The sequence below is a fragment of the Dermacentor silvarum genome, chromosome 5, assembly GCF_013339745.2.
Source record: "Dermacentor silvarum isolate Dsil-2018 chromosome 5, BIME_Dsil_1.4, whole genome shotgun sequence".
Lineage (NCBI taxonomy): Eukaryota > Metazoa > Arthropoda > Arachnida > Ixodida > Ixodidae > Dermacentor > Dermacentor silvarum.
The window spans coordinates 158,422,196-158,448,999 of record NC_051158.1 but is presented as its reverse complement, the minus strand read 5'-3'; the positions used below and the strand labels follow the sequence as shown (position 1 = coordinate 158,448,999).

Here is a 26,804-nt window from a genome sequence, read left to right as displayed (position 1 = left end):
GGGAATCCAAGAAACGTAAATAGAGAGCCAAGAACTAACCGACAGAATGGCGTCCAATTTCCGTGCGCACTTTGACGCGTTTGTTTCTCACGCTGTTGGTGGATCAGGTGGTTGCACTGTATTCATTCGAAGAAACTTTGGCCTTTGTGTGCAGGCAGTGTTTTCGTGTGAAAGTGGGCGCCTTTTAGTGGCTGATTTTTGTTTTTGCGATAAGGATTTCCTTGTCATTTGTGTCTACGCACCGAATCTTAAAACAGACCGGCGATCCTTCTTTGAGCGTCTTGAAGAGTACGTAAACTGTGACAAGGTGGTAATACTGCTGGGCGATTTTAACTGTGTATGCACTGCTGACGACCGCGCAAAATTTTCACACGTACGCGATAAGAGTGCTGAATTGCTAAATTCAGTGGTTCACGATTACGACTTGGAAGATATCGGTAGTGTCTTCGCGAGTGGTACTCACCCGCAGTTTACCCACTTCCAGCGTGATAGCCACGCTCGGCTAGATAGATTATATGTGTCAGCCGAATTGGTGCCCTTGTGTAGTGAATATGATGTGCAACCCATTGTATATAGCGATCACTGCTTGGTAACTGCCACCTTTGGGAAAAGACAGATCAAACAAACCTTTAACTGGCACCTCTGGAATGTGAACGTGCAGTTGTTGGATGACGATGGTTTCGTTGATGCTGTTGCGAAGGAACTAGAAAGCCTGATTTCAGTCGAATTAGCAAGCTTCGCCATTAAATGGGAAGAATTTAAACAGTTGGGAAGACAAGCTGGAGACCTTTTCTCGATTGAATTGGTTAAGGTTGCCTACACAGTACCTGGGGGTGCCTCTCCGGTGTTACCGTGAGCCTGAACCGTACTGGCTCGACCAAGTTTCGAGAGCAAAGGAAAAGGCTGACGGTTGGAGAGGCAAGCAATTGTCAATGTTTTCTAGAGCCACTGTTTGCAACCTTTTTTTAGTTTCCAAGATATGGTATGTTATGAATGAGTTGTGTGCTGCGCGGGTAAGCGTACAAAAAATTCACCGCATTTTCGCCACTTTCATTTGGGCCTCTACCTTGGATAGGACGAGTCGAACAAATTTGTTTTTCCCGGTCAAGAAAGGTGGGCTTGGTCTGGTTCACTTGTTTTGGCGACAAATTGTGTCACGCTTTTTCGTTTCTGCGGGATCAAAATGATCTTTTTCTTCGAACACTAATTCAACTACGGCTGAGTAGACTTCTTCCGGGAATTGTTGTTTCGTCGGCTCAGAACATGCCGGGAACCGTGACTGGGTACCTGCATGAAATGGTGCTGGCGTATAGGATGTTGAATGTGCGTTTTTCGCTGCAGTATCTGTCCACCGTTTGAAAAAAAAATTGTACAGAGATCTTGTGGACACGATGCTGCCTGTACCTTTGTACCGTTCGCCACACCGTGGAGGCATCGGACAGGACGTTCTAAAAAGAGTCAAGAAAATGCCAGTACGGCCATCAACTAAGTCTTTCTTTTTCAAATTACATACAAACACACTTCCCGTTAAGACCTGGCTTCATAGCAAGGGTATTTTCATCCCCTGGACAAGCGACTGCTTTTTATGTAAAAAACCAGAAACAATAGAACATGTTTTCCTAGATTGCTGGGACCCGATCTTTCACTGGGACGTGCTGCAGAGAACGCTGAAGAAACAGTTACCTCTGGACCCGTATGGAATACGCTTCTTGCCAATAGATACCTCAGAGGAAGTACCGTATGACCTCATTATGGTCCTGGGCCTCCACGCGATGCGTATGAAGAAGTTGTTGACGACTGGGAATATTACTGTGAAAGGCAGAAAGTGTCTGGTAGGAGACCCGAATAACCAAGATGTCCGAGTGAAAATCCACTGGGTCCTTCCTAATGTAAAGAACGACGACATTCGTATGGCTTTCGAGTCATACGGCGAGGTGATGGAAGCGACAAATGAGCGCTGGCGTATCCTCGGAATTTCGGAAAAGGCTACGACAACGCGCGTGCTGAACCTCAGGCTAAAGGCCGGAGTCACAATTGAAGACATCCCTTATCAAGTGCGTGTCGCCGGTGAGCCTGCCGTCGTAGTTATTCCAGGCAAGGCGCCACTCTGCTTGCGCTGCCAAGGAAAAGGGCATATCCGCCGCGACTGCCGAATCCCCCGATGTTCACGGTGCCGCCGGTTCGGCCATGACGAAACCCAGTGCGTACCCACGTACGCGAACATATCGGGCCCCAGAAAGGACGCTGACGTATCAGACAACATCATGGACGAGGCTGAAGCTGTAGAAGTAGCAGCGACGGTGACGGTGAAACAAAAAGCGGTGGAAACGCCCTCGGCAGTGATACATCAACGTGAGTCAACAACTAATGAAAGGAAAGAGCTGGAAGAAAATACGACAGGACCAAATAGTGAAGACGTGCACAACGAAATGGCCGAAAAGTGTTTACTGCAGAGGAAACCGTCAAGTGAACCTCAGGATACACCGCCAAATGAAACGTCGACAGTGCAGTGTGAAACGATGGATGGCGTTGTAGAGGCGTCGACAAAGCGTATGCACAGCGACAGTGTTGGTGAACCAGACCATCTCGATGATGCAGATGACGGAGGGCCGCCAATGAAAACGGCTTTGACGCGACGAACACCGTTGAAGCCGAAACCGAACATTCTTTCTGGTAGACGCCCGCTGGAGAAACCGCCGGAATAAAGGCGGGGTCTCGCTACCCCTTGCTAAGTAAGCAACATGGGACCGCCAAAGCGACAACGCATGGACGATGCTGTCCCGTCCAGTCACCGAACTTCGGTTGACGAGGCAGGCAACAGACAGCGAGTTCATCCCGACCAACCACGGCCGCAACTCAGTGAAGGCTCTAATGCACCCTTGCTCCCTGAGGTAAACACTGCGCGATCCATCAGCTCTTCGCAACTTAAAGACGAAAGGCTCGGTCTTGCCTTACGTGTTGCCACAGTAAATGTACGAGTATAGGCGACCCAGAGACGACAAAATCAACTTAACCGACTTTTTCTGGAAAATAACTTATACATAGTAGCCGTGCAAGAAACAAAGATTGAAAGTGAGGAGCAGACGGATCGCATGGTGGAAACTTTTCGAAGGCATTTTAATGTTTGTGTTAGCCACGCAGTAGGCACATACGGCGGTTGTGCAATTTACATAAGGAATAACGTAGGCATCGAAGGCGAAAAAGTTGTTGCGTCGGAGGCGGGACGATTGCTTGTTCTTGACTTTTCGTATTGTGCAAGGGAATGGCTTGCTATCTGTATATACGCACCAAACACCGATTATGAGCGCGTTGTGTTGTTTGAAGAGTTAGAAAAATTCTTGAAATGCGAAAAATGTTTAATTACGTTTGGCGACTTTAATTGTGTGTGTTTCGCTGAAGATCGAGCCAAAAACACCCCTCTACGAGATAAAAGTTCACGGTTGCTTGTTTCACTGCTTCAGGAATATTATTTAGAGGATCTTGGATATTTATTGTTAAGAGGAAGCCGCCCTACCTACACCCATTATCAGCGCGGAAGCTGTGCTAGGCTGGATAGGATATATGTTACAGTCGATCTTGCCAGAGATTGTGACCACTATGAAGTGAAACATGTGTCATTTAGCGACCATAGCCTTGTATTGGCTACACTAGGAACCAACTTGAGAAAAAGCCGTTTTAATTGGGCTTTATGGAAATTCAATGTGAAACTTTTACATGACGAAAAATTTATGGCGTGTGTAACAAGAAGAATTGAACAAATGGCATCCACGGTATCACATGGTTGGGCAGCTGAGTGGGAAAACTTTAAGAGCGCAGTCAAGATGAGTGCGATTGAAAGGGGAAGCATTAATAGCCAAATGCAAAAGAGTAATGAAAAGGAACTCCAGTGCCAACTCGATTTTCTTATGTGCATGGAAAGCAGCAATCCCGGCATGTACATAAAAGCAATCGGTGAAGTGAAAAACAAACTAGAAGTAATTGCAACGGAAAAGTACAGGGCCGCAGTGATAAGGGCGCGAGCTGAGAAGATGTGGCTTGGTGAAACGCCCAACAAGCGAGCGATGTCCGATGAAAGAAAATATGCGGCTCAAAATGAAATACGACAGATCCTCTATTGCAACGAAGTGACATCAGACAGGAGTAAAATTGAGCAAGCATTTGTTGAGCAGTACAGCGAATTATTTGCGAATATCAAGGGCGGGAAAACTGGGCTAAGAACCGAGGTTATTAACTTAATACCCAGGACTGATGAACAAGTTAAGACGCGATTAGAACAGCCAATGAGTATAGATGAAGTGAGAAGTGCCATTAAAGAATTGGCTCCAGGAAAAACACCCGGACCAGATGGAATAGGCGCAGCTTTTTACAAAATGTTCATCGAGGAAATCAGCCCCATTTTGCATAAGGTAATTCAAAACGCTTATGGGGAAAAATTGTTACCGCCTGCCTTTCGCGCTGCTCATATGGTTTTAATACCTAAAACGGATGATCCTGCGAAACTTTTATCAGTAGGGGCCTATCGCCCAATAACTCTTACAAATATTGACTATAAAATCTACACAAAAATTTTGGCTAAACGTCTGCAAAGCGTTATTATGCTTCTCGTTGGACCGCACCAGACATGTGGAATAAAAGGGCGTTCGATATGTACAAATGTGCATGTAGCCCGCAGTGTTCTAGAATGCTGTGATGCTATATCAGGACGAGTTGCAATGTTACAACTTGATCTCGCTAAGGCTTTTGACCGTGTCACACACGATGTTCTTTTTTCTGTGTTTCAGCATGCCAATGTTGGCAAAGTGTTATCAGAAGGTTTAAAGATGGCGTATAGTGATTGTACGGTGCGCATTATAGTTAACAAGAACCTCACCCAGAATATTGACGTCCGGTCATCTATAAAACAAGGATGTGCGTTGTCATCCCTGCTCTTCGCTCTTTACCTTGAACCCTTCTGCCTTAGTCTGATTAATAATGAAAAGGTACATGGTTTCAGGCTTCAGACGCATCACGTGAAAATCCTTGCCTACGCTGATGACGTAGGTGTTTTTTGCACTGACCGCAAAAGCACAGAAGAAGCCATTAGCGTCACCAAAGATTTTTGTAAACAGACAGGCTGCGCGATCAACTGGGAGAAAAGTATCGGTTTCTGGCACGGAACATGGGACGTTAAACGAGAAAAATTTGCGAGCCTTACGTGGGCAAGAAGTCCGTCTACGTATTTAGGCGTTCCTCTTGACGCCAAGGGTGAAGGAGAAAGTTGGAGGATAGCAAGGCCGTGAATTATCGATGTTTGCTCGGGCCAGTGCGTGCAATGTGTTTTTGATTGCCAAAGTGTGGTATGTGCTGCAATTTTTATCAATGTCACGCGTCCATGTGCAAAAACTGCGCCGAATATTTGCGGTGTTCATTTGGGGCTCCAGTTGGGAGAGAGTTAGCCGAACTAATCTATTTCGCTCAGTGAAAGACGGAGGCCTGGGCCTTTCGCATCTGTACATCCGGCAGATTCTGTCGCGTTTTATGTTCATGCGGGACCAGAGAGACCCGTTTTCGAGAGAAATGATGCAAATGCGCTTAAAAAATGTATTGCCTGAATTTGTTGTGTCTAGTGCGACTACATTTGATTGTGGCGTAAAAGATTACTTCAGAGAAGTAGTGGCGACATTTAGGTTACTTAAAACACGCTTCTCTTTCGAGTACCTAAGCCTTGTACCGAGAAAGAAGCTGTATAAATATTTAATTGATGTGATGATGCCAGTCCCATTATACAGATCCCTAAACAATGGAGGCTCAGGGCAGGATGTTTTAAATAGAGTTAGAAGAATGACTGTTAGAGGAGCTGTTAAAACGTTCTTTTTCAATTTACACACAAACACACTTCCGGTAAAAACATGGCTAGATGAGAAAGGAATGTTTGCACTTTGGACGACCAACTGCCGCTTGTGTAAGAAACCCGAAACCATCGAGCACACGTTTATTGATTGGTGGGATCCAGTATTTTTGGGGGATGTGTTGCAATGAACCCTGAAGAAAGAGTTACCGATAACACCATATGGAATTCGATACCTTTCAGTACAGAATGAAAATAACGTTCCTTATGACATGATTATGATACTGGGCCTTCATAGCCTTTGGGTCACAAGAATGGCGGTTAGGCACGCCGACCCCAAAATAAAGTCAAGCAGGGAAAACATTATAGAGAACGTAACCTACATGCGCGAGGTATATAGCTCTTTAGCCGAGCCTCCAGGTTGGCTTTCGGTACTTGATGACTTGGCAAAAATGAAGAAATTTTAGTCTACCACACTGGTCAAGCAGACCAAAGTGGTTTTTATCTATGTACTTGCTTTCTATTTGAATAAAAGTTCAAACAAAAAAAAGGCCTGCTAGCTCAGTCGGTTAGAGCGTCGTGCTAATAACGCGAAGGTCGTAGGTTCGATCCCTGCCCAGGCCACGCGTTTCTTTTTGTGCGCGCTCCAATGGCTCCCATGCTTATCTTTCTTTTTTCTTTTTGAATGCATAGACCGATCTCATATTTCGCCGTGACCGTCCACGCGCACATAAACTGACTCATCGTTTTCGTTTGATTGAGGCTGCCGTTGTCCTCGCCCGGCCTGCTAGCTCAGTCGGTTAGAGCGTCGTGCTAATAACGCGAAGGTCGTAGGTTCGATCCCTGCGCAGGCCACGCGTTTCTTTTTGTGCGCGCTCCAATGGCTCCCATGCTTATTATCTTTTTTTTTCTTTTGAATGCATGGACCACTTTCATATTTCGCCGTGACCGTTCACGCGCACATAAAGTGACTCATCGTTGTCGTTTAATTGAGGCAGCCGTTGTCCTCGCCCGGCCTGCTAGCTCAGTCGGTTAGAGCGTCGTACTAATAACGCGAAGGTCGTAGGTTCGATCCCTGCGCAGGCCACGCGTTTCATTTTGTGCGCGCTCCAATGGCTCCCATGCTTAATATCTTCTTTTTTCTTTTTGAATGCATGGACCACTTTCATATTTCGCCGTGACCGTTCACGCGCACATAAAGTGACTCATCATTGTCGTTTAATTGAGGCAGCCGTTGTCCTCGCCCGGCCTGCTAGCTCAGTCGGTTAGAGCGTCGTGCTAATAACGCGAAGGTCGTAGGTTCGATCCCTGCGCAGGCCACGCGTTTCTTTTTGTGCGCGCTCCAATGGCTCCCATGCTTATTACCTTTTTTTTCCCTTTTTGAATGCATAGACCGCTCTCATATTTCGCCGTGACCGTCCACGCGCACATAAAGTGACTCATATTTGTCGTTTAATTGAGGCAGCCGTTGTCCTCGCCCGGCCTGCTAGCTCAGTTTTTCCACTTCCGGCCGCGCTAGCGAACGGACGTGTTTTTTTCATGAGCTCCGATGGAGCGGCGATAGCGGCCAAGCTCGGCCGCGGTAACAGGTCATCGGCAATGAAAAGCGAATACCAGGTTGTTCTGCCCAGTTTGCCTACAGGTCGGCTCGTTTTAAATACCGTGTTTTTGCATGGGGACGTCAAGGCTCGCCCCTACTTCCGCGACGCTCTGGCTCAGTATTCGGTGCTCCCCGAGGTAGTCGCCTTGGGGCCGTACCGTATGAGCCATGTGTGGGCGGTCACCTTCAAGGACGCTGAAGCGGTCAGGAAGTTGGTCAGCATCGGTGAACTGCAAGTTAAAAGCAAGCGCTGTATCGTCATCGACCCGGCCAACAGGGACGTCAGAATGAAGGTACAGCGGTGAGCACTGTTAGGGTGAACACGCGAGTGCGTGGCCGACGGCACTATCAGCGCCGCGTAACAGCCATCGTTGGAAACATTGCACATGCGCAGCATGTGCTTTGCGAAACACTCTTTCCACCGCGCGCATCACGTCATCGATACGCTTGTTCGTCGTCTGCTAGCCGCATTTTTTGTTCGCTGAGCTGATACCTTCTGCATTTCAAGGTCCATCTGGATTGAAGATTGGAGCGTGAAGGAAAAAAGTGAGTGTAAGAGGGATAATTATTAAACTTTTTATTCAAGAAAATTGCACTTTTGCAATTCAAGTTAAACAAGACCATGAGAACAAATATAAAAACATGAGCAAATCTAATAGCGAGTCATGTGACCACTTACAGCAACGACTGCAGCTATTCTGGACGGTAACGAGTCGTAAAGTGATCGAACATATTCCCGATCGGCTTTCAGCCTTTCCCACTCGTTGCTGACTTGCGCCCACAACTGGTCCGAAGTCGCGGAATAAAGGGGCTTCCTTGCCAAAGAACCTTTCAGACGGCCCCACACGTTTTATATCACATTCAGGTCCGCTCCTTTCGGAGGCCATTCCAGTAGCTGCATGTGCTGCTCCGCCTGGAACTCCTTGACAGCCCGCGCCGTGTGTATCGGTGACCGGTCCTGTTGGAACAGGTAATCACCGTCTGGGAATAAACTGCTCGCATATGGCAACAGCACATTGTTCAAAATGTTGCAGTGTTGTTCCGACGATAAGTGTCCACGTATACGTTGCAGGGGCCCTAAACCATATCTTGAAACAGCACCCCACACGTCCACACTCGATCTCCCACTGGCAGAAACACCTTGCACGTTGTCCGGGTCGTTCCTGCGTGGCATTGTGACGTTAACTAAAACAATTGCTTTTCAAAGCAGGAAGTTTGCCTCACCGTGTGCCTGGTAGTCTCCAAACACGCAATCTTTGGTCTTGTCGCGTCGAAAACGTCGACTCATCCGAAAAGATGACGCGACCCCACTCTTCTGATGTCCACGCTTCGTGCAGCTCAGCGAACTGCCGTCGTGCGTCCTTGTTTGCCGCCGTTAGTAGTGGCTTCTGCGCTGCGACGCGACTGCGAAGGCCCGCAGTACGCAGGCGACGTCGAACAGTGGTGTCCGAAACGTCCAAATCCAAGTCCTCGCGTATTGCTGGGGCTGGCAAGAAAGGGTTACGAACAGCAGCTGCAACTATGAGGGCGTCTTCATCGTCTGTGGTAGCTTTAGGGCGGGGCGCGCGGGGTGCATCCTGAATGCGACCTTCATACTTGTAGGCTTGAATTATCCTGTTCACAGTCTTCAGGGGCCTATTAACTAAAGCGCCAATATACCGCTGGGAATAACCTTTCAGGGAAAGATCGACAATTGAGCGCCGTTCATCATCGGGAACCCTAGCCATAATACGATCTGGCGACAGAATGAACGGCTGCGAAAGATGTTTGGTTGTTTTATATACGGCGTTGCATGCACAACAACTTTGAAGGGAACGAATAGACACGCCCCCATAGATATACAAGTTTTTTTGTCTTGTTCTGTTCAAGCACAGATGTTTAAAGAAATCTTAAAATGCAGGATGCATGGGCTTAGAAAACAAAAATGCGGCTAGCAGACGACGAACAAGTGCATTCATGACGTCATGCGCGCGGTGGAACAATTATTTCGCGAAAGGCGTGATGCGCATGCGCAATGTTTCCAGTGATGACCGTAACGGGGCGCTGACAGTGCCGTCGGCCACGCGCTCGCGTGTTCACCCTAACAGTGCTCACCGCTGTACACTGGTTGCTCCACAGTGTGCCTGACGAGGACGTGCGCCTTGCGTTCACCCCTTTCGGTAAAGTCGTCGACATTGTCAGGGAGCGTTGGCGGGCCGAGGGATTGACTGACAAAGGGTCTACAACCAGGCTTGTGACTCTGAAGCTGAACGCCGGAGTCAAAATTGACGACTTGCCACACCAGCTAAGTGTGTCCGGTGAGCTCGCCCTCGTCGTTGTACCGAGCAGGGCTCCGCTCTGCCTTCGCTGCCGGGGAACGGGCCATATCCGTCGCGAGTGCCACATCCCGCGATGTGGTGTTTGTTGGCGCTTCGGTCACGAAGACGGCCAGTGTGAGCGAACGTACGCCAGCGTGACGGGGCCTGGGGGCAGCGAGGACACCGCCGACCTGCTCATGGACGAGGCAGACTTTGAAGAGGCGACGCCTCAGGCAAACTCCAGTGAAGCACAGCCGTCTACACCGTCCTCTTGTCCGGAGGGCGAGCGTAACAAGCAGCAAGACGCCGTAACTTCCAAGGACCAGCACGAGCCCGCCAAAGGTGTTCACTCTGCATCGACTGGACGGGATACGCCACCAGATGTGCAGCCTCCGGTGAGCGTGACTGAATCCGTGGAGTGCATGGATGTTTCGCGCGACGGAGCTAGCTCGATGGCCGGGAAGCGGGCGCATGAGAGGACGGTGGACAGTGAGCAACAGCGGGACGACGGTGGAGGCGGCGAGCCGCCGACGAAAACGCCAGGTGTGAGGCGCTCCCCTTATAGACCGCGACCTAACATTCCGGGCGAACCACTGCGGGCGGTGAATCCGCCTCCGTAAGAGATGTTCCTTATGGCGAGTAAATGGGGGTTGGGGAGGGTCGAAAAGTGTCAAAAAGTGCAATTTTCATCACTTTGCTTGTGCTGCTCTCCAGACGCGACAGCTTTACGGCCGCTGGCCGCGTTTCGTTTCGCGGTGTCATCCTACGAGAAAATTACGGCAATAAGTTTCATCTCTGGTTTGTTCTTCGCAACGGACATCATTCGGAAGGGCAACCTAATTTGCAGTCATGCCCTTGTTAACTGAAGCGACCATGCGCGTAGCAACACTGAATGTACGAGGGCTAAGCGCTAGAAGGCGACAATGCCAATTAAGCCGCTTACTGCTCGAAAACGATTTGGACTTGATCGCAGTTCAGGAGACTAAAATAGAGAGCCAGGAAGTAGCCGACCGAATGGTGTCTGTTTTTCGTCCTCATTTCAATGTACATTTTTGTCATGCTGTTGGCAGTTCTGGCGGTTGTGCCGTTTTCATACGTAAGGACCTCTGTAGTGGCGTACAAACAATTGAGTCGTGCCAATCTGGCCGTCTTTTAGTGGTGGATTTTACACTTTCGGGTCTGAGTTACCGCGTTGTGTGCGCTTATGCACCGAATGTTGAAAGAGATAGCAAAAATTTTTGCCAGGTTTCAAACGTACCTAAACTGTGAAAAAGTGCTATTACTCCTAGGCGACTTCAACTGTGTTTGTGCAGCTGAAGATCGATCCAAAAAGAGCCGTATCTGTGATAAGTGCGCCGAGTTGTTATCGGAGATAGTACATGATCACGGTTTAGATGATGTGGGCAACGTTTTTCCCAATGGTACTCGCCCGATTTTTACCCACTTTCAGCGAGATAGCCATGCAAGGCTGGATAGAATCTACGTCTCAGCTTAACTAGTTGCGTTGTGCACCGCGTACGATGTGAAACCGATTTCTTTTAGCGACCACTGTTTGGTTATTGCCGGGTTTGGAAGAGGGCAGTCGAAAACACGTTTAAATTGGAACCTCTGGAAATTTAATGTGAAGCTCCTGGAGGACGAAAACTTCATATAATAGTGACGGATGAACTGGACAAGCTACGCGCTGCGCAGTCAACAAATCTAGCCGCCGAATGGGAGGAATTTAAACAAAGTGTTAAAATAGCTGCCATCGAACGAGGTAGCGTCCTCAAGTATAAGCAGAACCAAAGTGAACGAGAGCTTCGCAAGCAGCTTGAATATTTTACTTGCATGGAAAACATCCAGCCTGGTGTTTTTAAGAAGGAAATGAGAGACGTGAAGAGCCAAATGGAGCAAATTGACGCCGAGAAGTATAAGGCCGCGATAATACGGACAAGAGCGGAAAAATTATGGGTAGTCGAAAGACCAACGAAGCGGGCGTTGTCTGATGAAAAGAGATATGCGTGCCAGAAAGAAATCAGTCAAATAGCTAGTGGCAACGATATGACGTCGGATAGGAAGGTGATCATGCGCGTGATAGCTGATCATTTTACTGAGCTGCTTGGACAACAAAGGAACATTATGGAAGGCTTCCGGGAGAGATTTTTACTGTTTATGCCGAAGCTAGGCGACGACGTTAAAGCACGTTTGGAACAGCAGATTACCCTACGGGAAGTCGAGGATGCAATCGACGACTTGACGCTGGGCAAAGCGCCCGGGACCGATGGCCTTGGGGCCGCCTTCTACAAAGCTTTTAAATGTAGGGTCGCTCCCTTGTTGCTTAAGGTTTTCGCTGAAGCCTATGACAGCAAGCGAGTTCCGCTGTCTTTCAGAAGATCACACGTTGTGCTCTCTGTGGGTTATTATCGTCCGATCAGCCTCACCAACGTTGACTATAAAATACTTATGAAGGTATTAGCCAAAAGACTCCAGAGGATCATTACAAAGCTGGTAGGGCCACATCAGACTTGTGGTATTAAAGGGCGCAGCATAGCGACAAACATACACGTTGCACGAAGTGTGCTTGAATGTTGTGACGTTTTAGGCGAACTCGTGGCAATGATGCAGCTCGACCTAGCAAAAGCTTTTGACCGTGTCTCGCACGAGGTTTTGTTCGGCATTCTGGAACACTCAAATGTTGGCCATGTAATACTAGAAGGCGTAAGAATGGCCTACACGGACTGCACCACGCGTATTATAGTCAACGGTGACCTTACGGAGAGCGTGAACGTTCGCTCCTCAGTGAGACAAGGATGCCCTTTGTCACCATTGCTGTTCGCACTTTATCTCGAACCGCTCTGTTTGGCCATTGACCACAGTGACGCTATTACGGGCTTCAGGCTGCAGACAGCGCACGTCAAGATTTTGGCCTACGCAGATGATGTCGCCGTATTCTGCTCGGACAGTGAGAGCATCAAACAAGCCACTAACATCGTTTGTGACTTTTGTGATTGCACCGGCACCCAAATAAACTGGGATAAGAGTTACGGGTTTTGGCATGGCGACTGGAATGTCACGCCAGAGCATTTCTCTCGGTTACGTCGGTCAACAATTCCAACGCGTTACCTAGGCGCGCCACTAGAATCTTATCGTGAGCCAGAAGCGTACTGGCCTGACCAGGCGCAATGCGCGAAAGAAAAGTCTACTGCGTGGCAAGGCAGGCAATTGTCTATTTTTTCACGGGCTACTGTCTGCAACGTTTTTCTAATTTCGAAAATCTGGTATGTGATGAATGTGTTATGTGCATCCCGAATTAGCATACAAAAACTTCACCGTGTTTTTGCTGTTTTTATTTGGGCGTCCACTTGGGAGCGGACTATCCGAACGAATTTGTTTCGCCCTGTTAAGAAAGGAGGGCTTGGCCTTGTTCATTTGTTTTTGAGACAGGTTGTGTCACGATTTGTGTATTTACGGGATCAAAATCACCCGTTCCTCCACACTGTCATGCAAATGAGGCTGCGGCGACTACTCCCTGAACTTATAGTGTCATCGCGTGAAATGATTAACGGTTCTGTAACCGGATACCTGCGCGAGGTGGTTCTCTCGTTCAGGTTGCTGAGCGCACGATTTTCTTTAGAGTATTTATTTATAGTTAGGAAGAAAAAACTATATAAGGACCTAGTGGAAAACATGCTCCCAGAGCCCTTGTAACGTATCCCACATCGCGGAGGCCCAGGACAGGATGTGCTCAAAAGAGTAAAGAAAATGCCTATACAACCATCAGTTAAAACCTTCTTTCAGTTGCACACGAACACACTGGCTGTTAAAACCTGGCTTAAAGATAAAGGCATCTTTGTACCCTGGACTACTGGCTGCTCCTTATGCAAGAAACCAGAAACGATCGAGCACGCATTTCTAGATTGTTGGGACCCAATCTTTCACTGGGAGGTGCTTCAGCGCACATTAAAGAAACAATTACCCCTTGACCCATATGGCATTCGTTTCTTGCCGGTAGACGTATCCGAGGATATTCCGTACGATTTAATCATGGTCCTGGGACTCCACGCCTTGTGGAAAACGAGAATGGAATATCGGCATGCTGATAAAAATGTAGGCCCTGTTCGCGAACATTTTATTGAAAGTGTTGTGCGTGTGCGAGATGTGTATCGCGCTCTAGCCAATCCACCAGATTGGATCTCTGTACTTGATGTGTTAGCATGTATGAAAATATTTTAATCCCGCGGTAGCCAAAGCCTGGCTGCCACGTTTTATTCTCTGTAATGCGTTATTTCGGCAATAAAGAAAAAAAAAAGATCCTGCTAGCTCAGTTGGTTAGAGCGTCGTGCTAATAACGCGAAGGTCGTAGGTTCGATCCCTGCGTAGGCCACGCGTTTCTTTTTGTGCGCACTGCAGTGGCTCCCATGCTTATTGTTCTTTTATTGCGATAGCAATTATATGGACACTTGAACCGGATTTCTGCCGTCGGCGTCGTCGTCGTCGTCGCCGTCGCCGTCGCCGTCGCCGTGACGTTCCCTATAGATAAAATCTTCGCCGCGCGCCGTATGCCCGAGAGGAAGCGTGCGGAGACGCGCGCTATCACGGAGAGCGAACGCACTCAATCTCCCACGCGCAAGCAAGGAAGCAGGAAGCCAGCGCCGGAGGGAGCAAGGGGGGGGGGGGGGCGCACTTCTCTGCCAACAACCGCGCTCGTCGCTCGCTCGCACCGTCTCTTATCTCCACACGGCTCTGACCTTTAAGTGCATTCGCCGCTCAGTTTCCGTTGAAGCGATAGACCGCACGTACCTTCGCCCGCTGCGGCGTATGCTTGCTGCCAGCGTTTTGACAGTCGTTGTCTGCTGTCATTCAGTGTGATCTCTTCGTGTTTGTGCGCGCTCACACCACGCTTGTTCATTCAGTTCGTAATAGTCGGGCCACATTTTCCAACGCACGCTACACACGCAATGCTGCCCGGATCGGCAGTGCAGCGCTACAGGTGTGTCCCTTCGCACGCGCTGCCCACGGGAAGCGCTTCTCATCAACACCACCGTTTCACACGCGCCTTCTCGTGGTCATCGAGTCTCTCTTCATGTCGGTCTACTTACGCCGCAGCACACCTGCTTACTTAATCAGCTCATGTTTACTACAATTCATATTGCTACCAAAGCCGCTCACCTTACTTCGTATGACATTGCTGTGTTGCTATCGCATTCATTGCTTCGCCCTTAGGGCGAAACTGTGACATTTTTTTTGTCTTTTTGAATGCATAGACCGATCTCTCAGATTTCGCCGTGACCGTCGACGCGCACATGAAGTGACTCATCGTTGTCGTTTAAATGAGGCAGCCGTTGTGCTCGCCCGGCCTGCTAGCTGTGATTCCATTTCCCAGTGTTGCCAGGTTTGGCTATATATAGCCAAATTGGGCTACGGGAAATTTTTTTTGGCGTCGACTTGGACGAGTTGGCTATGTGGGTATATTTGGGCTACTGAAAGTCTGCGACTTGGCTGCGTTTGTGCTATAAGTGGCACCCTAATCCACGCTCCAGAGGTGGCTCTGATCGGGTAGAAGCAAATCTCGAAGGCAATGTTATAGCTGGTTGAGCCGGCCGCGTGGCTGTGCGTGTGTGCGTGCGCGAAATGCCCCCCCCCCCCGCCTTTCCTTCCCTCTCTGCACCGTTGTCTGAACCGGCGGCTTTGATCTTTGATGCACTTAAACTTACACCCTGCTTGACCGTTCGGCGCCCGATCCCCGTGCATCGGGATGAACCTGGGAGTAGTGGGCTTTTCACAGTACAATGTACTAACATGGCTATGTTCAGGAAGGGAGAGCAGTAACATAGGGTCGGGGCCATCGGGCGATTGTGGCGCTAACATGAAAGAAGGGAAGCACGGGTGGATTACAAGCTCCAGTGTGTTCATGGCCATGTCTTCCGGATGAAGTATCGCGCCGGGCACAGTTTTCGACCTACTCCACGTTTCTGGCGCGAAGCTTTACTGCCATTTTCCTTTTCCAGCTAGAGGAATTTTTCTTCGTGCTTAGATTCGAGATTCATTTTGATAGGTTGGACGTAAGATCGGATCCTCCTCAGAGAGGAGAATCCATACATGGGGAAGTGGGCCAAGTATGCGAGAACGTATAAAGAACAATGGGAGCAAGACCCCGAGCCAAAGGTGGACTCTGGTGCCTTTACTTCTAGATGGCTTGCCCGTAACGTCATGGATGCAGATACGCATTCTGCTAATATCGAAACATGTTTGCCACGATGACATCAGTGCACCACGTGACATGAACTTCACCCACCGTGTTAGCTTAACTTGTGAGGTGCCGTGCTGCTGGCTCGAGGACGCGGGTTTGATTCCCGGCCACGGCGGCCGCATTTAGATCAAGGCGAAATGGAGAAACACCCGTGTACTTAGGTGCCCGTTAAAGAACCTGAGGTGGCCAAAATTAATCCGGTGTCCCCCGCTGCATCATGCCTCCCAATCATATCGTGGTTTTGGCACGTAAAACCCCAGCAATTATTAGAGAGTTTTAGTATAGCGGCCTCAAACGTTTTGGGGCCTCAAAGAAATGGCGTCGAAGCCACTGCGCATGCGCAAGGCAGAAGCTGTGTTTGGGTTTTGCGTCGGGCACGCTATTTCATCTATTTCACCGATTCAGCATTATTTTGTGTTCACGGGAGCCCCAAAAGCTGCCCCAAAAGCTTTCGTCAGCAAACGTGGCGGCGGCCATCGAAGTAACGGCTCTAATTTAGCACAACACTGGGCTCGATTCGTGGTAATGCGTGAAGTTCGTAAGATAGAAGAAGTGATTGCGGTTATCGCTTTCTCTCAACTAACATGTGCAATGAAGATTGATTCATTATACGGCGCTGATTACGAATTCAATTGTCGATTTCATGGCTCGTAGGCCTATACACGGATTGACTTGGCTGGGTGAAGGTGCGTAAAGTTGGTTGCTCAAAACTGAGCGCAACAAGTTGCATGCTGCTAATAGAATAAGTTGTAAATTGTAATTAAAGGTGAAAACACGAAATTCTAAAGTACTTTTCTTGTCATAAAATTGTACATTTTATTTTAATATCTATAACAGCTTTTCTTTGACGCCGTAGTGGCGCTGCAAACGGAACACGTTATTCGCAAATGCAAAACGCCTCTTCTAAAAACTCTTCATTCCTGCATGCCCCAACGCTAACGCCGGCAAAGCTCTTTGGGGCCCCAAACTTTAGGGGCACCTATTCTAAAACTTTATTAGCCATCAACATGGTTTGCTTTTTCACAGTAACCGGTTTTCGCAGCATTAGAACTGTTATCAATTTGTTGTTTACCATTGCTCTTTGTACGATGTCGCGGCTTTTACCATTTCAAGCGAGTTCGGGATGTACTCGTCGCCGAAAACGACTGCGCGCTTCTTACACTAGTGTGCCGGTTTGCGCAGTAATCTTTTAAAGCTCCGCTTACACCGATTCAAACAGCGAGTGGCATCTGTTGTCTGACACTTTATTTTAACGCATGTTCTTGCCGTGCTAGACGCCTAAGATGGCAGAAAGGTTGATGTTAATGGACAGTATATAGAGCGTGTATCAGCTAACCCGGGCCAAGCTAATTGAAAAACAAAACGGGCAAACAATATAGGACGATGAGACAAATAGCGCGAGATATGATAGCGCGAAACACTTATTTTACCTCATCAAAAAAGAAGCCGTGAGCACGTCGCTGTCGCAGATCGCTGGACAGCTGAACTTCTGTGCCGTATAGGCAGAGATAACGTGAGAGATCGATGACGCTGAACATTATTTCGTGTTCACGACAGCTAAAAAGCAGAGTTCGTAGTTAATATTACTGTAAATAAATAAAAATAATAACTTAGTACTATCTGCAGTGTCATAAAATAAAAGCACTGATTTCGCCCTCTGTAGCGATTCACAGGAACTTAAAAGCTACCGGGGCCAACCAAAAAGTGTTCTGTGCAAGCATGATGTCGCTGTTGTTGATGTAAAGAGCCGACCGTCACGGCAGCACGGACATTTTATTACGACGGGTTGTGCAAACAAGGATTGGCATTGTCGAATGTGAAAATGTATACACAAATAAAATTGCAAATAACAATGTCTATATTTGGATACGAAATATTTTGCACTTTTTTTCTGTTTGGCTACATTTGGGCTACAACTTCTCTAGCTTTTGGCTACGCCGCCTCGTCGGACCTGGCAACACTGGCGAACGGTTGTGTCATCATGAGCTCCGATGGAGCGGATATTGCGGCCCACATGGGTCGCGGAAACAGGATTTTTGCCGAAGAAAACCAGGGTTATGAAGTCATTTTGCCACAGTTACCCAAAGGTGCGTGTGTTACAAATACTGTTTTTCTTCACGGAGACATCAGGGCGAGACCTTACCGTGTGGAAGACGTCCGCGATACGATGGTTCGTCTGGGAATGCTGCCGGAGGTGCTTGCCTTAGGGGCCTTCCAGATGAATCACATCTGGGCGGTGACCTTCAGCACACCAGAAGCAATGAAGAAGATGCTTGCGTTTGCTGACGTCAAGTTAAAGGAAAGGATATGCCTCGCTATCGACTCGAACAAGCAGGACGTCAGGCTAAAGCTTCATTGGCTTTTGCATTACGTACTGGATGAAGAAGTACGCACCGCGTTTTCGGCTTACGGGAAGGTGACCGAAGCCTCAAAGGAGCGTTGGCGCGTCAGTGGTATCACGGACAAGGGAACATCTACTCGCACCGTAACCCTGGAACTGAAAACCGGAGTGACCATCGAGGATCTGCCACAGCAGCTTCGAGTGGGTGGTATCAACACGCTCCTGATTGTGCCAGGGACGTGCGCCACTGTGCTTACGATGTCGTCGAACGGGGCATATCCGACGCGACTGTCGCATACCCTGGTGTAGTCAATGCAGGCGCTTTGGACATGAAGACAACGAGTGTACTCAGACATACGCCAGTGTGGCAGGTCCTGTGACAAGCGACCGTGTCGCGGAGCACATAATGGACCAAGTTGACGCAGAAGAAGCAGCCAGCAGTGGAAGAGGGGGTCCCGTGTACACGCCCCTTTCGAAAACACCGACGGAAAAACAGAACCGAGCGGTCGACACGGAAGAAGTCAAGCGTCAAAATGAAACATCCAAGGCTGACAACGAGCTCCGGTGGAAGATAATAAGGACGAGGGAAAACTTTCCGACGCGTCGAACAGACAGCCAGAAGACATGGACGTCGGGAGTACAGGTGTCAGTGGCGCATCTGCAAAGCGACCGATTGAGGATGTCGCTGGTGACAGCGACAGACAAGGCGCAGAGCCCAGAGGGGAGCCCGCGGCGAAAGTGGCCTTGGGCCGGCGACTCAGCACCAAGCCCAAGCCTAACGTCAGCGCGGGCACCCGACCGCCAGCGAAGCCACCTTCGTAGCAACGAGGGTTGTGCTTCAACTCGGGGCCTCGAAACTATAGACCTAAAAGGACATGGCTAGTATGGCTTCTGCATTATGTGAAGGGTGTGCCGCGTGCGCGCCGTGTACGTGTTTACCCGAAAGTCTCTCAGCAGCGGCTGCAGTCAACGCCGAGCCTATGTGTGAGGTAAGAACCATGCGGTCCGTTCCAACTTGCACGCAGACTTCGCTAACTAGAAGAGCGTTACGCGTAGCCACTTTCAACGTTTGTGGCCTACGGTCTATACGAAAGCAATACCAGGTCAGTCGTCTGTTCCGAGAGTATGAACTTGATTTGATAGCAGTTCAGGAGACGAAGGTCGAAAGTCAGGAGCAAACGGATCGCATGGTCGAACCTTTTAGGTCTTCTTACAATGTTTGCGTGTGTCATTCAGTTGGCACCTCTGGAGGCTGTGCGATATTCTTGCGAAATTGTTTAGGTGTTCTGGAAAAATATGTTTATAGTAGTGAAGACGGGGCCGACTTGTCATTTGCGATTTTCCGTTTTTGTTTCAGAAATGGCGCGTCATCTGTGTATATGTGCCAAATAATGTTAAATATCGACATCGGTTTTATTGCAAGTGTTGAACCATATTTAAAATGTGAAAAGAACGTGGTGTGGCTGGGTGATTTTAACTGCGTGTGCCTAAAGGAAGATAGGAACAGGGGATTGCCTGTTCGGGATCAAAGTGCTTTGTTTTTATCTACGATTTTGCAAGAGTGCGGCTTAGAGGATGTTGGAAATGTACTGCAAAATGGATGTGGTCCTGTCTATACCCATTTCCAACGTCATTGCCACTACCGTTTAGACAGAGTATACGTGTCAGATGTGCTCGTACCACTTTGCAACAGTTATGATGTTAAACCGGTATCGTTTAGCGACCACAGCGTCGTCATGTTTCCAATAGGAGTGAAAAACTTTAGGTCACGTTTTTCGTGGAAGTTATGGAAATTCAACAACAAATTACTTAACGATAAAGTTTTTGTCGACGAAGTAAAAGTACTTATAGAAAAATTACACTTGTCAGAGTCGGGGAGATTCGTTGAAGCCTGGGAGTGGTTTAAGGAAAAGTTAAAGTTACAGCTATCGAGAGATCTTCAACATTACGCAGGAATGAAAAAATGTCACAGTTTCGCCCTAAGGGCGAAGCAATGAATGCGATAGCAACACAGCAATGTCATACGAAGTAAGGTGAGCGGCTTTGGTAGCAATATGAATTGTAGTAAACATGAGCTGATTAAGTAAGCAGGTGTGCTGCGGCGTAAGTAGACCGACATGAAGAGAGACTCGATGACCACGAGAAGGCGCGTGTGAAACGGTGGTGTTGATGAGAAGCGCTTCCCGTGGGCAGCGCGTGCGAAGGGACACACCTGTAGCGCTGCACTGCCGATCCGGGCAGCATTGCGTGTGTAGCGTGCGTTGGAAAATGTGGCCCGACTATTACGAACTGAATGAACAAGCGTGGTGTGAGCGCGCACAAACACGAAGAGATCACACTGAATGACAGCAGACAACGACTGTCAAAACGCTGGCAGCAAGCATACGCCGCAGCGGGCGAAGGTACGTGCGGTCTATCGCTTCAACGGAAACTGAGCGGCGAATGCACTTAAAGGTCAGAGCCGTGTGGAGATAAGAGACGGTGCGAGCGAGCGACGAGCGCGGTTGTTGGCAGAGAAGTGCGCCCCCCCCCCCCCCCCCTTGCTCCCTCCGGCGCTGGCTTCCTGCTTCCTTGCTTGCGCGTGGGAGATTGAGTGCGTTCGCTCTCCGTGATAGCGCGCGTCTCCGCACGCTTCCTCTCGGGCATACGGCGCGCGGCGAAGATTTTATCTATAGGGAACGTCACGGCGACGGTGACGGCGACGGCGACGACGACGACGACGCCGACGGCAGAAATCCGGTTCAAGTGTCCATATAATTGCTATCGCAATAAAAGAAAAGAAAAGGAACTACAGTGGTCAGTTGGAATTCTTGTTGTCAGTCGAGAGTGCACAGCCAGGCACTTTCTCTGACGAAATAAGAAAAATAAAGAATCAGCTTGAGATAATAGATACAGAAAAATACAGAGGCGCAGTTATATGCGCACGCGCAGAACATCTCTGGCTCGGCGAAACACCCACTAAACGATCCATGAGCGAAGAGAAGCGATATGCCTCACGTAAGGAAATAAAACAGATACGATACGGCGAACAGACTACAAGGGACAAACTTAAGATACAACAAGCGTTTGTAGATTATTACAAAGGATTGCTTGGATGCAGCCGTAAAAACGAGGCCTCTTTAGACAGTGAATTCTTGTCGCTGATGCCCACTTTAGATAACGAAACCAGGTCACGCCTTGAAATGCCAAATAGCTTAATTGAAATAGAAAGAGAAATAGATGATTTAAGTGAAGGGAAAACGCCGGGTCCAGACGGACTTGGGGCTGCTTTTTACAAGGCATTTAAGCATGAACTCTCGAGGGCTCTTTTTCAGCTCTTCGCTGAGGTGTACGAAATAAACGAAGCACCACCATCCTTTAGAAGGTCGCATATTGTACTGATACCAAAAGTGACGATCCAGTGAAGCTTTTATCTGTGAGTGCTTACCGTCCTATAAGCCTCACTAATGTCGATTACAAGGTGTTCATGAAGGTGCTAGCAAAGAGATTGCAGACTGTAATACAGTTAATCGTAGGTCCTCACAAAACGTGCGGCATAAAGGGCCGAAAAATAGGAACGAACATCCACACAGCAAGGAGCATCCTCGAATGCTGTGATGCATGGGACAGACAAGTCGCGATGTTACAACTAAATCTCTAGAAGGCTTTTGATCGTGTTGTTCATGACGTACTTTTTTCCGTATTGGAACACGTAAATGTTGGGAATGTTGTTTTAGATGGTGTGAAAATGTCGCATAGAAATTGTGAGGCTAACATTGTAATTAACAAAGAAGTCACTGAAAGTTTTCAAATTGCTAGGAGCGTCCGCTAAGGGTGCCCAATTTCCCCATTGTTGTTTGCTATTTATTTAGAGCCTTTTTGTTTGAGCATAATTCACAATAACAAAGTACGAGGTTTTAAGCTTATGATGGCGGAGATCAAATTTTTGTCTTATGCTGATGATATTGCCGTTCTTTGTGAAGATAGGGAAAGTATTAGCGAAGCTGTGAAAGTAGCCGACAAGTACTGCATATGGTCCGGTAGTGCAATAAATTGGGATAAGTGTGTGGGTTTATGGCATGGCACATGGGAGGCAGTGCCACACTTCTATGAAAATGTCAGATGGAGGACCGTGCCGACCAAATATGTTGGTGTGCCACTGGAGCAATATAAAGATCCCAATGAATACTCGAAGGATGAAACAGAAGTGTTGAAGGAGAAAACAAATAAGTAGGGAGGGAAAAACTTGTCGATATTCACACGGTCAACAGTCTGCAATATGTTCTTAGCGGCGCCAACAACCTGCCAACAACCGCGCTCGTCGCCCGCCGGCCGCACTGTCTCTTATCTCCACACGGCTCTGACCTTTTCTATGCGCTGTGCATTCGCCGCTCAGTTTCCATTGAAGCGATAGACCGTACGTACCTTCGCCCGCTGCGACGTATATGCGCTTGCTGCCAGCGTTTTGAGAGTCGTTGTCTGCGGTCATTCAGTGTGATCTATTCGTGTTTGTTTGTGCGCGCTCACACCACGCTTGTTCATTCAGTTAGTAATAGTCGGGCCACATTTTCCAACGCACGCTACACATGCAATGCTGCCCTGGATCGGCAGTGCAGCGCTACAGGTGTGTCCCTTCGCACGCGCTGCCCACGGGAAGCGCTTCTCATCCACACCACCGTTTCACACGCGCCTTCTCGTTGTCATCGAGTCTCTCTTCATGTCGGTCTACTTACGCCGCAGCACACCTGCTTACTTAATCAGCTCATGTTTACTACAATTCATATTGCTACCAAAACCGCTCACCTTACTTCGTATGACATTGCTGTCTTGCTATCGCATTCATTGCTTCGCCCTTAGGGCGAAACTGTGACATTTTTTTTTCAACTACACACGGGTGCATTGCCAGTGAAACCATGGTTGCAGGAAAAGCGCCTATTTGTTCGTTGAAGTATTAATTGTCTTTTATGCCGTAAGCCGGAGAGTATAGATCACATCTTTTTGGACTGTTGGGATGCTGTATTTTTCACTGGGACATCCTGCAGCGAACATTAAAGAAAGACCTCCCTATAACACCATACGGAATTCGTTTTTTGCCGGTTCACTGTGAAAGTGACATACCGTATGATATGTTTATGTTGTTGAGCATGCACGCAATATGGAAGACGCGTATGGCAGTGAGGCATGCGGATGTAAACGCACGCCCAGCTAGGGAATACTTTATAGAAAGTATAGCGTATACACGAGGGATGTATATTGTGCAGGCGAAGATTAGCCGGAATCAGTGTTGCCAGGTCCGACGAGGCGGCGTAGACAAAAGCTAGAGAAGTTGTAGCCCAAATGTAGCCAAACAGAAAAAAAAGTGCAAAATATTTCGTAGCCATATATAGCCATTTTTATTTGCAATTTCATTTGCGTATATATTTTCACACTCGACTACGGCAGTCCTTTTTTCCACAACCCGTCGTAACAAAATGTTCGTGCCGCCGTGACGGTCGGCCCTTTACATCAACAACAGCGACATCGCGCTTGCACAGAACACTTTTTGGTTAGCCCCGGAAGCTCCCAAGTTCCAGCGAATCGCTGTAGAGGGCGAATCAGTGTTTTTATTTTATGACAGATAGTTAAGTTATTATTTTTAGTTATTTACAGTAATATTAACTACGAACTGTGCTTTTTAGCTGCCGCGAACAACAAATAATGTTTAGCGTCATCGATCTCTCAGGTTATCTCTGCCTACGGCGAAGAAGTTCAGCTGTCCAGCGATCTGCACCGGCGACGTGCTCACGGCTTCTTTTTTGATAAGCTAAAACAAGTCTTTCGCGCTATGATATCTCGCATTATTAGTCTCATCGTCCTATCTTGTTTTCTCGTATTTTTTATTATCTTGGCCCAGATTAGCTGGGACACACACTACCTATATAGTGTCAATTTACATCAACCTGGCCGATATCTTAGGTTTCTAGCACGCCAAGAACATGCGTTAAGAAAAGGGCCAGGCAACAGATGCCACTCACTGTCTGAATCGGTGTAAGCAGAGCTTTAAAAGGTTACTGCGCAAACCGGCACACTAGTGTAACAAGCCCGCAGTCGTTTTCGGCGACGAACACGTCCCGAACTTGGTCCAAATGGTAAAAGCCGGCGACGGCGCACAAAGAGCAATGGTAAACAACAAATTGATAACAGTGGTAATGCTGTGAAAACCGGTTACTGTGAAAAAAAAACCATGTTGATTGCTAATAAAGTTTTAGAATAGAGGCCCCTAAAATTTGGGGCCCCACAGAGCTTTGCGGGTGTTAGCGTTGGGGCATGCAGGAATGGCGAGTTTGGGAATAGGCGTTTTGCGTTGGCGGATAGCGTGTTGCGTTTGCACTAAGGCGTCAAAGAAAAGCTGTTGTAAATATTAAAATAAAATTTACTATTTTATGATAAGAAAAGTAATTTAGACTTTCGTGTTCTCGCCTTTAATTACAATTTAGAACTTATTCTATTAGTAGCATGCAACTTGTAGCGCTTTGTTTTGAGTAACCAACTTTACGCACCTTCACCCAGCCAAGTCAATCCGTGATAGGCCTACGAGCTATAAAATCGACAATTGAATTCGAAATCAGCGGCGTATAATGAATCAATCTTCATTACACATGTTAGTTGAGATAAAACGATAACCACACTAACTTCTTCTAGCTTACGAACTTGACGCGTTACCACGAATCGTGCCCAGTTTTGTGCTATAGGTTAGAGCCGTCGCTTCGATGGGCGCTGCCATGTTTGTTGACGAAAGCTTTTGGGGTAGCTTTTGGGGCTCCCGCTAAATCGATGAAATAGCGTACCCGACGCAAAACCCAAACACAGTTGCCGTCTTGCGCATGCGCAGTGGCTTCGACGCTATTTCTTTGGGGTCCCAATACGTTTGAAGCCCCTATTCTAAATCTCTAATAATTGTTGGGGTTTTACGTGCCAACCCCATGATATGATTGGGAGGCATGACGCAGTGGTTGACTCCGGATTAATTTTGGCCACCTCGGGTTCTTGAACGTACACCTAAGTACACGGGTGTTCCTGCATTTCGCCTTGATCTAAATGCAGCTGCCGTGGCCGGGAATCAAACTCCCGTCATCGAGCCAGCAGCACGACATCCCACAAGCTAAGCTAAAACGGCGGGTGAGGTTCATGTGACATGGTGCGTGCACTGATGTCATCGTGGCAAACATGTTTCGATATTGGCAGAATGAGTATCTGCATCCACGACATCACGGACAAACCATCTAGATAGAAGTAAAAGCACCAGAACCCACCTTTGGCTCGGGGTCTTGCTCCCATTTTTTTTATATGTTCTCGCATACTTGGCCCACTTCCCCATGTTTGGATTCTCCTCCCTGAGGAGGATCCGATCTTACGTCCAACCTATCAAAATTAATCTCGAATCTAAGCACGAAGAAACATTCATCTTGCTGGAAAAGCAAAATGGCTGTAAAGCTTCGCCCCAGAAACGTGGAGCAGGTTGAAAGCTGTGCCCGGCGCGATACTTCATCCGGAAGACATGGCCATGAACCCACAGGAGCGTGTCATCCACCCTTGCTTCCCTTCTTGCATGTCAGCGCCACGATCGCCCGACAGCCCCGACCATATGTTATTGCTCTCCCTTCCTGAGCATAGACATGTTAGTACATTGTACTGCGAAAAGCCCACTACTCCCAGGTTCATCCCGATGCCCGGGGATCTGGCGCATAACGGTCAAGCGGGGTGTAAGTTTAAGTGCATCGAAGCCACCGGCTCAGGCAACAGCGCAGAGAGAAGGAAAGGCGGGGGGTCATTTTGCGCACGCACACGCGCACAGCCACGTGGCCGGCTCAGTCAGCTAAAACACAGCCTTCGAGATTTGCTTCTACCCGATCAGAACCAACTCTATAGCGTTGATCAGGGCGCCACTTATAGCCCACAGTAGCCCAAATATAGCCACATAGCCAACTCGTTCAAGTCGACGCCAAGGAATTTTTGCCGTAGCCCAATTTGGCTATATATTGCCAAACCTGGCAACACTGGCCGGAATGGTTACCCGTTCTCAATGACCTCATCTCATTAAATCACTTTTAATCATCCCACGCCCAGCAAGGTGGGCTTGACGTTATTTTAACATTATTCCTTGTCATTATTTCTGTACAGTGTTTTGTCCTTCTGTTGTGCTTTGTACATGATGTACCTTCAAGCGAATAACAAAAAACCGGCCTGCTAGCTCAGTTGGTTAGAGCGTCTTGCTAATAACGCGAAGGTCGTAGGTTTGATCCCTGCGCAGGCCACGCGTTTCTTTTTGTGCGCACTCCAGTGCCTCCCATGCTTATTGTTCTCTTTTTTGCCTTTTTGAATGCATAGACCGATCTCTCAGATTTCGCCGTGACCGTCGACGCGCACATGAAGTGACTCATCGTTGTCGTTTAATTGAGGCAGCCGTTGTCCTCGCCCGACCTGCTAGCTCAGTCAGTTATTCTGCTTCCGGCAGTAGAGCTGTGCGGTCAGCAGAGTCATTGGCTCCA

General features: G+C 48.2%; 6 non-coding genes across 6 annotated transcripts; all 6 read left to right on the top strand.

The window, feature by feature from the left end:
• The first annotated feature begins 6,377 nt into the window (after positions 1–6,377).
• On the top strand, positions 6,378–6,451 carry Trnai-aau (transfer RNA isoleucine (anticodon AAU)). Its single transcript has one exon. It is a non-coding gene; the product is annotated as a tRNA-Ile (tRNA).
• Positions 6,452–6,608: 157 nt separating this feature from the next.
• Trnai-aau (transfer RNA isoleucine (anticodon AAU)) lies at positions 6,609–6,682 on the top strand. The gene has a single exon. It is a non-coding gene; the product is annotated as a tRNA-Ile (tRNA).
• A 158-nt stretch (positions 6,683–6,840) lies between these two features.
• Positions 6,841–6,914, top strand: Trnai-aau (transfer RNA isoleucine (anticodon AAU)). The gene has a single exon. It is a non-coding gene; the product is annotated as a tRNA-Ile (tRNA).
• A 159-nt stretch (positions 6,915–7,073) lies between these two features.
• Positions 7,074–7,147, top strand: Trnai-aau (transfer RNA isoleucine (anticodon AAU)). Its single transcript has one exon. It is a non-coding gene; the product is annotated as a tRNA-Ile (tRNA).
• Positions 7,148–14,016: 6,869 nt separating this feature from the next.
• Trnai-aau (transfer RNA isoleucine (anticodon AAU)) lies at positions 14,017–14,090 on the top strand. The gene has a single exon. It is a non-coding gene; the product is annotated as a tRNA-Ile (tRNA).
• Positions 14,091–26,496: 12,406 nt separating this feature from the next.
• Positions 26,497–26,570, top strand: Trnai-aau (transfer RNA isoleucine (anticodon AAU)). The gene has a single exon. It is a non-coding gene; the product is annotated as a tRNA-Ile (tRNA).
• Positions 26,571–26,804: the final 234 nt, after the last annotated feature.